The sequence below is a fragment of the Homalodisca vitripennis genome, chromosome 1, assembly GCF_021130785.1.
Source record: "Homalodisca vitripennis isolate AUS2020 chromosome 1, UT_GWSS_2.1, whole genome shotgun sequence".
NCBI classification, from domain to species: domain Eukaryota; kingdom Metazoa; phylum Arthropoda; class Insecta; order Hemiptera; family Cicadellidae; genus Homalodisca; species Homalodisca vitripennis.
This window is the reverse complement of record NC_060207.1, coordinates 144162409-144174692: the sequence shown is the minus strand read 5'-3', so window position 1 is coordinate 144174692 and position 12284 is coordinate 144162409.

Below are 12284 nucleotides of genomic sequence, written 5' to 3'. Positions count from 1 at the left end.
TTGGCTAGGAAAAGAAATTGATCCAGAACTGTGAGGTTGGGAGTTGAAAAATAATATATTACAGCCAATAACAAATGTATTGCCACCAGCACCCGATTATCTACTAAACACAATCTGTTAATTGTACAAAAGGTTGTGGCGGCAAATTTGGATGTAAAAAAGTGGATTGAGATGTTCTAAAGCTTGTAAACATTGTCGTGGTTAGTCATGCTTAAACGCAGAGTCAAAAGAAAATGATGATGTTAATTTAAATACAGCAATAAGTCTACTCAAATTTTTGTCAGCAACTTTTGATGAAGTTCAAATTGAGGATATCGTCGACGAATGAATATAAAAGAAAATTATATAAAAACAAAATTTTCCCCTATTTTTCAATGTAAAAATAAATAATTATTAAGAATAAAATAAAAAAGCTTTTATTACAGATCATGGGTTTTGCCTATGGAGGAAACCATGTAAAAAACGCGCCTTGCATTCTTCCTCAAAGATGGTGCGGATACGAGTGCATCATCATAATGTAGTCGCTTTCTCAGCGCTCTACCCCGAAAACGGTTGACTTTACAGAAAAATACAAGAAATATTTTTTGTAGGTAATCGTATGAGGAATAATTTTGATAATAACCTATATTGATCTCCAAGTCATAGGTCACGAGATATTTGCAAAAAACAGATTTCCGTGAAACTTTTACCCTTAGAACTTTTTTAGCCGGCACGATATCCATGTCGATTTTTCACATTTTCATTAAAACGCCGTAATGAAGGTGTATACCAAAATTCAGCTCAATAGGAATTTTTCCGCAGATAAAACCTTAAATGACTGGACTACTAAATAATTATCGAGAAAAAAAATCACTTCCGTTCGGTAAATACCGAAGAAAAGCTCTCTACAGATTCAAGTTTTGACGATTTTGGATTTCACTGGTTGAGTGGTTGAGGTAAAAGTGGTACTTATAATTATGTTAGGACGTTGATTTTAGGTATTAATTCAACGCCGACTAATACATACATAATTATCGAGAAACAAAACAATAAAATCACTTCCGGTCAGAAAATACCGAGGAAAAGCTCTACTGATAAGAAGTTCCGACTACTTTGGATTTCACTGACTGAGGTATTATTTCATTTTCTCTAGCATATTCCGATCGGAGGTGATTATTTTTGTTTTTTTCTTGATAATTATATATTTATTAGTCGACGTTGAATTAACACCTAAAATCAATGTCCTAACAAAATTATAAGTACCACTTTTACCTCAACCATTCAACCAGTGAAATCCAAAATCGTCAAAACTTGAATCTGTAGAGATCTTTTCTTCGGTATTTACCGACCGGAAGTGATTTTTTTCTCCATAATTACAGGTATATAGGTAGTCTAGTACTGTTTAGTGATAACAAAAATCGTCGTCCTAACTCAATCAAAAATACCACGTTTACCTCAATAACTGAAGTCCGAAGTAGTTGAAGTTCTAATCATTAGAGTTTTTCAGGTGTATTTTATTTCCAACCGAAAGTGATTTTTTTAAATTTTTTTCCCGATAATTATATACTCGTCTACAGTTTAATGATACAAAAAATCGTCATTATAACTCACTCATAAATACCTCAATCAGTGAAATCCAAAGTAGCCGAACTTCTAATCAGTAGTTTTTCCGGTGCATTTTCCGACCGTTAGTTTGATCTGTACCCGAGCAACGCTCAAAAATTGCCCTCCTTTTCTAAAGGGTTTTCGGCCGTCAGTGGCCCAATGTCCCCGAAGGGGTATATTTAATTTTCTCCACAGAATATAGTTGTGCCAATTATACGTTTGAGTGAAGAGCTCTGTTTTGTTCTTTTTCTTTCTCATCCAGTGAATCACTTTGGTGCCTTCTACTCGACCAGAATCGAACTTCGTAAAGTTTCTGTAGCTATACAAGAAAATTTGTGGTACTAGAGTTGCTGTGAGAATTGAATTTGCCTATTACATCTTTCCACTTTCCATAAGGCGTAGTTACTAAAGCCCATATTTTTGGTATTTACATTTTACCAGTGAACTCATTGGCAAATAACACACAAAACGTCCCCAGGATCCCCCGGTTTCGGACCCCCCCCCGAACGAAATTTCTGGCTACGCTACTGGTCCTGGTCCACTTACTATCAGACAGCCCATTGTATAAAGAGATAAGCTCTGATAGCAGCACTGTCATTCACTGCGCTGAGGAAATGATGTGGTAGCTGTATTGTTCTCTGATTTAAAGATTATTTTTTATCAACACATTTTTGCAATTTATAATGCACATGTCAAATTTAAAAATTATTTCCAACTATTGAAGTATTTGTGTTGTTCTGAGTTGAACAAAATGTTGTATTTTAAATACACTTAATTATTTTTTAGATAACGAACTATATATATATATAGTCAAGGGCATTTTGTGTGTATATATTTATATATATATATATTTGTATATATATATATATTTGTATATATATATATATATATATTTATATATATATATACGATGTCTCACACACACACACACAATGCCCTTGACTTATTGACTGACTTGTAAAGCTTTGGACCATGAAACTTGGCACAAATATTCTTCATACGCTCTGAAATAATTGAAATAGTTTGTGTCTGTACTGACAACAATGGTAGCGTTGAAATCAATTAAAAGCTTAATATAACTAACGAATTTAAGCTTGGTATGATGGTTTCATACTTTCTGGGCAAGTATTAAAAATCATGTTCGTAACAGCTTAAAATAAACCAACTATAATACCATGGATACTATTTCATTGCCGTTAACTGACAAACTGTTTGTTTCAGTGTTTTTATTATTATTACTATTTATTTCAGTTTCGTGGAAATCACATTTCGTGTGTTTTATTTGAAGAAAATAAACACCGTAACAGTAACACTGATAAAGCTAATTTGTTACACAATAACATGAATCGAGATAACAGTAATGTTTTCTCTAAGACTTATAGTAAGAATTTTTCTATGAGAAAATATCATGCGGAATGTCTGTTAGAGATGTTTTTCCCTTTTCCTACTTACCTTTTCTTCTACTAATTTTACCAATTTAAGACGACTCTCCAGCTTCTTGTCTACGTTACAGCCTAAGACCCGAGAGCCAATTTGCATACAACACAATTGTAGGTAAAATTGATGGAGGAAATGCTCCTTAGTTTTGGTGGGACAAGGGAGAGTATAGAAATTATCAATATCGTGCATTGACTCAAACAAATAGTCTATCAATAATGTTTTTCGGATCATATCTCTAAACACGACATAATTAAAACCAACCATCGTCATATTTTCACCATCTAGTCTCAAAATTTACCTAATTTTAAATAAAAATAGACCGGAATTACTGAGAGTAAGTCGAAACTTATCCCGCGCAAGTAGCAACTAGATTATCAACATTAACACTATAACCGGCAGCGGAAGTTGATAACAACAGTGACTGATCCATCACATGTCATAAAGAAAACTTATTTCATATCGCAGGGTAATCACTGATACAAATCACTGGTTACTTGTCCTCTAGATACTACTTTAGGCTATTATTGTAAGACTCTTTTAAAATTTAAACCTAAGGTGACAAAACAGTCTTGAACTTTTAGTCTATTTGGAAAGCGTGTTTAAAATGTTTTATTAATTTAATAATTTATACTCACCCCTCAATAAAAAAGTTACATATGACATTTGACTTCAATTTATTTGAAGTCTAGGTATCATTTAATCCTATTAAGAGTATTTTACTAGTTGTAATATAAATATAATAACCCAATACAAAGAACTCTACAGAACGTAACGAATGATTTCGGAAATATATTTATAGAGGAATAATTTAAGCAATAAGCCATGGTTTTGGTTCTCTTCAAACCGAAGATTTGATGGGAATGTGTGAATGATACCTTTGTCGCTTTTGCTCATGGAGACACTAAATTGAATAAACTTTTGCATCGAATTAATAGTATTTCTTCTTCCATACGCCTCACAATGGAGATAGAAGTCCAAAATAAACTTTCTTTTTTATATGTGTGTGAGATATGCATATACTTAAAACTACGGGGTTTTTAAACTTAAACGCACATAGGAAAATATTTGAACTATCAAAAATCTGTCAAAGGAGGAATAACCTACTCGTTATTTGATATAGAAAAGAGTTTATGCTCAGACAAAGGTTGAAAGGTATAGTGCTGCACAATGTTAAAGGTTGATAAGTACTTACAGAAAAGAAAAATAGTAATGAATGAAAAAAGACCGTGTTTTTTTTCGAAATTTAATGAAATTGTCAAAAGGTTATGACATTTGTACCACTCAAAAATTTTTTTATAACAGCTAATATTTTATGTGGTGGTTTAGTAATCTTTTAGTGTAACCTTGACAACTAACGCGTTCATTTGTCTTCAACAAATTTACTAGTTAGTGAAAAAATTAAACTTTTCACACACAAAATGAATACTCGAGAATAATGAGCAGTATAACAATATAATATTCCGGGTCTAATATTTTACGCTATCCACTCTTAAATACATTTTAAAAAATACGCAAAATGTCCCTTTTTACAAATAAATGGTTTGCATACCGTTTGCGCAGTCTGAAGATTATTTTTTGATCGGATGAAGTTGACTCTTTTTGGGCCATCATAATGTGCAAAACATAATAAATAATTCTGAATAAGTGTCACACGTACTTCCTCAAAGAGGAACTTAGGGTGTATATATATATATATATATATATATATATATATATATATATATATATATATAGGGTTAATATTACTGTACTTATTGTGTTTACAGATGTTAATGCTGTGCTACTAACTATTTACTATTACAATTATTAGGCTAAGCCTTAAGATTTGTAGAATAATTTATAACAACATTGGTTTAACTGGGCCAATAACAACATACTTTACATTTTCAATCTACAATAGGCCTACTCCATGGTGGAAAGACATATAGTTGTGCCTATAGCAGAATGGTGCCGCGGCGCCCATTGCGACCGGACCAGCTCGGCCCGGGTAGGTCTTTTTGATAAGTCGAAATACATGCAATCCGGTAGCATACCCACTGCGAGTGGTCCGGTAGCAATAAGCACAGTGCTTACCCAATCACATGTGACGTCACAAGTTGTAACTACAAGCTTGATTATGAATCGTTCTACGAATGTGGCCAGCTAAGACAAGGCCACACTAGAATCCCAGGTGTTCTGCTCTTATCGTGCACGGGGATAGATGTGACACTTCAATGTTTCTGCATAACCGGTAAAGGTAATTATCCTATCTCAAGGGACCCCTTTAGCAAATATACTCCTAGGCCACAAGGCCACACTAGAATCCCAGGTGTTCTGCTCTTATCGTGCTCGGGGACAGATGTGACACTTCAATGATTCAGCATAACCGGTAAAGGTAATTATCCTATCTCAAGGGACCCCTTTAGCAAATATACTCCTAGGCCACAAGGCCACACTAGAATCCCAGGTGTTCTGCTCTTATCGTGCTCGGGGACAGATGTGACATTTCAATGATTCAGCATAACCGGTAAAGGTAATTATCCTATCTCAAGGTATCCCTTTAGCAAATATACTCCTAGGCCACAAGGCCACACTAGAATCCCAGGTGTTCTGCTCTTATCGTGCCCGGGGACAGATGTGACATTTCAATGATTCAGCATAACCGGTAAAGGTAATTATCCTATCTCAAGGTATCCCTTTAGCAAATATACTCCTTCGTCATATTATACAAACATTTAATTAATTTGGCCTGGCTTGTCAATTTTTTAATGATACCACGCTTCTTTTCTGCAATTCTTTACCCTTTTTCTTTGCTAAATTTGTTTAATAGAATATTAGTTAAGAATTATTCACTTTCTTACATACACCAAAGAACTAACAGAACAAGTTTTACATAGAAAATTGTATGAGTCACTAAGGCGATCTAACATTAAATTGCTAAAAACTTTTCCCTTTTGTTTTAACTTTATAAATATTTTTCATATCTGTCGTTTACAACAAATTTCAAGAATTTAAGACAATCAGTTAAAATATTTACAACTACAAATACTTATGGGTACTTCAAACTTCTCCTGTCAGTGACCTGTAAATAAGAACTGTATACGTTGTTACTATAAACTAGCTCTTTGTTTTTCACAACGCGTTTTTCACATTGTTTACAAGTATTGAAACATATGTACCTACCTATGTACACTACGTGTACTAAGTCATTCTCTGAGGTGACATCATAAGCATCTCTTCGGAACATCGACTATATTACTGGGGGTTTCTCTCACTTCTGCTGTCTAATAACACTTTTTTACATTGTTGTTTGCATGAAGTTGTTATTTTATTTGTAATTAAAAAGAAAAACACATTTAGATTCAGTAGCGTTGCACTTTTCTGGCCGAATCTCAAAGGGAACCCTACAAGGAGGTGTTTCACAAATCCTCAATTTTCACGGAAATGAAACATTTGCGACTCCAAGTGTATTCGGGTGTTATGTATTCACAAAAATGATTGTATCCACGTTCTCTATCAATCCTGAAAAAATGCGCACTCTTATCACCCTGTATATCATACGGTATTGCTATTTGGGAACGTTGTAATTTAAATGAGTTACAGGCACTGTTTGTCTTACTAAAAAGTCCATATGAATCAATGAAAAACTGCAATTGATAGAGTCATGTAAATCTGATTTAAAAAAATTCTAACTTCTGACCTTGCCTTGTTTATATGTTTTAGAAACAATACTGCATTCAAAATGTAAGTATAAATAACTTCAGGAAAGTAATTGCCACAATCATAACAAACGATTTAATCAAATCCCCACACCTTAGCAAAACAAACTAAATTTATTTGGATAACTTCGTCTCAAGCAGGAATCAGATTTTAAAATAAACTCACATAATATATTAATGTAGAAACCAATGTCAAATCATTCAAAAGAAACATGACAAAATCTGTGTTGTTAGGGCATTATACACAGTGGATGAATTTATGGAACATAATTCATAACATGTGAATAACTAAATTCAAAAGATAAAATTGGCATTAAAAAAATGTTAAACATTTTTATCTTCAATTATTTGGATATTTCCCAGGCTGTACTTATTTTAATTTTATTTTATTCGTATATGATATTTTGTAAGAAGTAAACACGTCAGTTCATTCTTAGAAAGAAAACATTTTTATTCAATTGACCTTGAAAACACAACTTATTATTGTTAAATATCAATAAAATGTTTGTTATTGTTTGTTGAATCGTATCCTAAGCTCGCAGAACTGAAGATGAAAACATTGTGTCACCTCGACATAGACTTTTTACCGAAGAGCAGTTTCGTACTTCTACACCGATGGCGGACGCCGCGATGCCGCCGGGTCTGAGTCTTCAAGGTCACTATCGCTTCAAACTAGGTCCGCTACGCCTTGAGTATATACTGTTGCCTCTAATTCTGGGTTATAGTGTAACCCCCCCCCCTCCCACTTCACCACTCAATAATATAGAACAGTCTGATGCTTCACAGTCAAAGGATTTGCTAAGATCACAAAATATTCCACGTAGGTCTTCTAGGCGCGTGGTTGCCCCTGATGTTTTAATGGACAAATGTTAGTTCCTCAACCTTTGATTTTATTTCTAAGCCAGCACTAAAAATACAAATACCACACAATGCATAACTTTTAGGTTTTTTAACTGTTTGTAGATGACGAGTGTTTTGATTTGCTTAGAACTGAAATAAATGCTCAAGCTCAGTACGTAATTAAAGACAACTGACAATTAAGGACCTCATTCTTCAGTGAACCTCTGGAGTGAAGTAACCCAGGAGGAATTAAACATTTTTTTGCCCTATTGTTACATATGACTGCTATTCAGTGCCCTAGAATGAGGGACTATTGAGAGACTAATAGACTTTACAATATTCCGTGTTTCAATCAGTATACAAGCCGAAACCGGTTTTTGCTTATTTTACTTTGTAGTTTGCATTTTGCTCGAAATCCGTTAGGTGAAGTGTCAGTACCAGATGACCAACTTTACAAAATTCGGCTAATCGTAGAACACCAACAAAACTATGAAAACTATTTATGAACCAGGACGGGAAATGTGCATTGATGAGTCTATGGTGTTTGGCGGGAAAGAATTTTACGCCAGTAGATCTAGAACAAAAGACACGAGTATGGTATCAAGCTATACGTACTGACGGAACCAAATGGACTTGGCATAAATGTTGCTTTGTATGCCGGAGTCAATGATTTTGACCATGTTGCTTTGTATGCCGGAGTCAATGATTTTGACCTTAGCGGTGTTGGTCATTCATATATGTAGTCTTGTATCTTATGCGAGACAAGCTTGACTTAGGTCACGCGTTATACATGGACAACTATTATAATAGCTTTGACCTGTCCAAAGAGCTATTTGACCAGAAGACATACACTATAAGCAGATATACCCTCAGAGCTAAACGCAAAAATATACCTTCCGATGTTGTAGAAACCAAGCTTGTATGTGGAGAGGTAACTTCCTACTACGCTGATGGAGTTGCTATTTTGAAATGACATGACAAAAGAGATGTACGTTTTATTTCAACAGAGCGTGTTTTTGACATGGACGAGTAAGAATAAACGAGGTGAAACAACAATGAAGCCCACTGCTATCGTTGAGTACAAGTACATGAAAGGGGTAGATCGTCAAGATTAGACGTTGGCATATTATACCTAGTCACACGCAAGTCTACACGTGGTACAAAAACTTGGAAAACACATAATTGAGATGGTGAATTCTTACATATTGTTCAAAAGCTTTTCTGGAATACAGCGACTCTTTCTTTATGACTTTCGCCTATGTATGGTGTAATGCCTACTATCACCTGACAGGCGCAGCAAGTTTGTGGGGGGGGGGGCAGGGGGGTCGTTTGCCCCAGGCGGCAAAATTGTAGGGGCGGCAATATTATAGAAGGTCGAGTTGTTGCATTGCAACTACTGTTTACGCATTTGCTTTACTGTCGGGTCAAAAATACAGATACCCGTGTTTGAATGTTAATCAAAAAATAACTAGCAGAACTACTATTTCGGAAATTAATTTAAATTTAATTGTTTATTTCTGAATTTATACATATAAAACAAATTATTTACGAATAATAAATTCCAGTTATGTTAGAAATGGTGTTTGGTAGTTACCAACCAAATTATAACCAAAATTGCATAACTCGGAAACTTGAGATCCCCAAATTAAGACCAAATTCATACAAGATAAGTACAAATGTACATCTTAACTTTTACACTTGACCGAGCGCTTCAAAAGATTCTACTTTGATCACGTTAAATGGAGCTCTTAAAGTTATTACCCTGGGTTTGTAATTTTGTAAAGCGCTATTTCAAACGTTGAATTTTTAACAAAGACTTCAAGGTTTTGTTAATTTACCGCGGCCAGTGCCTGTTCATTTTGAAGGTAGAAACCACCAGACTACCACAGCAACACCGCCCTGGGCAATAAAAATTAGACAACAAAAATCCCTTTTAAAGTTCACTGATTCTCTATCCTGTCAAGATAAGTTTCAAAAGTTATACTTTAAGTTCATGCAAATTGTTGCTAGTAAATGTAATTGTAAAATATCAAAACGTTGATGTTTGAAGACACTTTAAATATTTTATACTTATTTATAGTTAAAGGATAAAATAAAAAAATAATTTGGATTTAACTAATAATAATAATAATAATAATTTTATTTTCCATTCGTTAATTTACATGAATATAACATAATATGTCCTTGGAAATAACTGACCACAGTTACAAGTATGTGTGGCCAGTGAGAATTATTAAATATAAACAAATTTACAACATCCTTAAACTAATTATATAAATACACAGTACAAAAATGATAAATGAGTCCAGTCTCGATACATCCAAAGACACTCTCTGTGGCGCTTGGTTTACTTATAAAATAACTAATATATGTACAGATTATATTCCTATAATAGGTGGTACTGCAGTTCAACTTAACATTTCTCACATAGTATACGTACTTATATTTACAATTTTTAGAAGAAAAATAAAACAACAGACGAGAAAAAAAAATTTAAATTAGTTTCGACATATGTACAGAATTTATACCAAGCAAACATTCATAAAGTCTACATCTTGTTTTAAAAATAACCACTCTTTTAATTTTCCGGAAAATATTTTTAAGTTTATACAACTTTTTACCTCATGTGGTAATTGATTAAAGTACTTAGGCCCTATATATTGGAAAGAATGTTTAAAAATACTTTTTGTAACTTTTGGAAGTTTGAATATTCTATTTGATCCACTTCTTGTATTGTGCATTAAATTTGTTGTTCCAGTGTTTCCACTTTTAAGATAAAATATTCTTAAGACTTTGTAAATAAATAGATGTTGAACAGGAATTATCTTTAATGTGCAACTCTATGTGTTCCTTAAAATTTTATCCTTAAATATGAACATATTTTAAATTTGATTTAACATTCAAATTTTTTTCTTCACAAGAAGCTGAGAAACCTCTCATTACAATAGTCCTAACAGGATGTTTACGCTTGATTACGCAGTGACAGGATATTCGGGATATGTAAGAGGAGGCCAGCTATGTACCGGACTTCGTAGCCAAAGCGGGCAGAGCTAGCACTCCCTTTTGTCTAGTCTAGCTTATGACTGTATTTAACCCAGTGTGGGTTCAGTCGGTAGGTATAAACCAACCAGAAGTGAACCCTCCTGGAGACATGTACGTTGATATATTGTGTACTTTTTATTAAAAAAGTTATTTGATGGCTCAGCGTTAGTGAAGCCTCACTCGAGGGGCTAGAAAATGTGTAACCCCCTGTGTAACCCTGATACACAGAGACTCTTTATTCTCTCTCTGTGTATCTGTCCGCACGATGTCTTGAAAACTAACTGACCTATGCCCTTGAAATTTTACATGAAAATTCATTTTAATATTAGCAATTTTGAGTTCGATTATAGTGTCTGTCACTCCATAAGATTTGGCTGAGCATTAGCAATTATTTTACATTGGTCGTACGGGTAACCATGATGGCAATGAAAAAATTTCAGAATAAATACATTTGCAGAATAATTACATTTGCAAAATAACTCTGTACAATAATTTGAGATTTTAGTATTTGTACTCATAGACTAAAACGAAAATATAATGACTGTAATGTCAAAAATCGGCAACAGTGTTTCACTTCAGCGCATTCTTGCGTTGTATTACCCTCACTTGCTCACCCAAACTTGTATTATTTCAACACTGCTGTAAAATCTGTCGTAGGCCTACTAGTAAAAATTGTGAATGCATCATGTGACAAGATGTCTCGACAAAGATTTTATCTCTAGACTTAAAAATTTTGAATTACACTTCATTTCTACATAGACAAGAATGGGTTCTATGATAGTGCATGTCCATCCATAGGATTTGACTAAGCGTCATTAAGTCTATCTCTCAGTAGGCTGACACAATTTCTCCTTTCTCTGAATGGAAGATGAACAAATTTACTGTATGACTTTATGTCTATCAGTCCATAGGACATATATAAACGTAATGAGCTATATAGATTTAAAATCATGTTAGCCAAGTATGTTATGTGAAATTTGGGATGACGTACTCTTACCTTATAATTACTGTATATAGTTTTTAGCGATATTAACACCAGCTTTAATGCATCGAAAGATGTAAATTGTAAGTTTTATATTTGAGTGGTTCTCAAACAGTGTCGTAGCGGGAGGATATCAGGATAACGGAAGAAATTTAAATAAAAAAAATTTACAATAAAAACTCAACAGGCCGTTTGACCACTTTTCGTTTGTTTTCATATTTCTAATCTTATAAATAAAAATGAATCGATAAATGTGTTTCTAAGCGCTAATCTCGAAAACGACTGGGCCAATTCGGCTAATTCTTTTTTACAATATTCGTTGGTCGTAAAGGTTTTTACGGAGAGAAAATTGCAAAAGATTTCTGGAATACTTTAGAATTTGAAATAGTAATTATAATATTTACGAAAAAACAATCAAAAATTAACTAACAGTAAACACCTTTAGCTGAAGCTTAACAAACAGACAGAAATTTCGTTTACACTTACATTTTAGAAAATACTAAATCAATAGTATTATGCAGATAGGGAAGACAAAGTTACTATCTAATTTTTATTAGAGATTTCACCTGTGACCAATTAAACTATCTAATGTATAGGAAATACTATTTATTTAAACGTTATTAAAAATGCTACATTAATGGACAAAGCTGTGAATGTTTCCACGTAACGTACTCGAAACTGGTTGGTTCCTTTGTCTT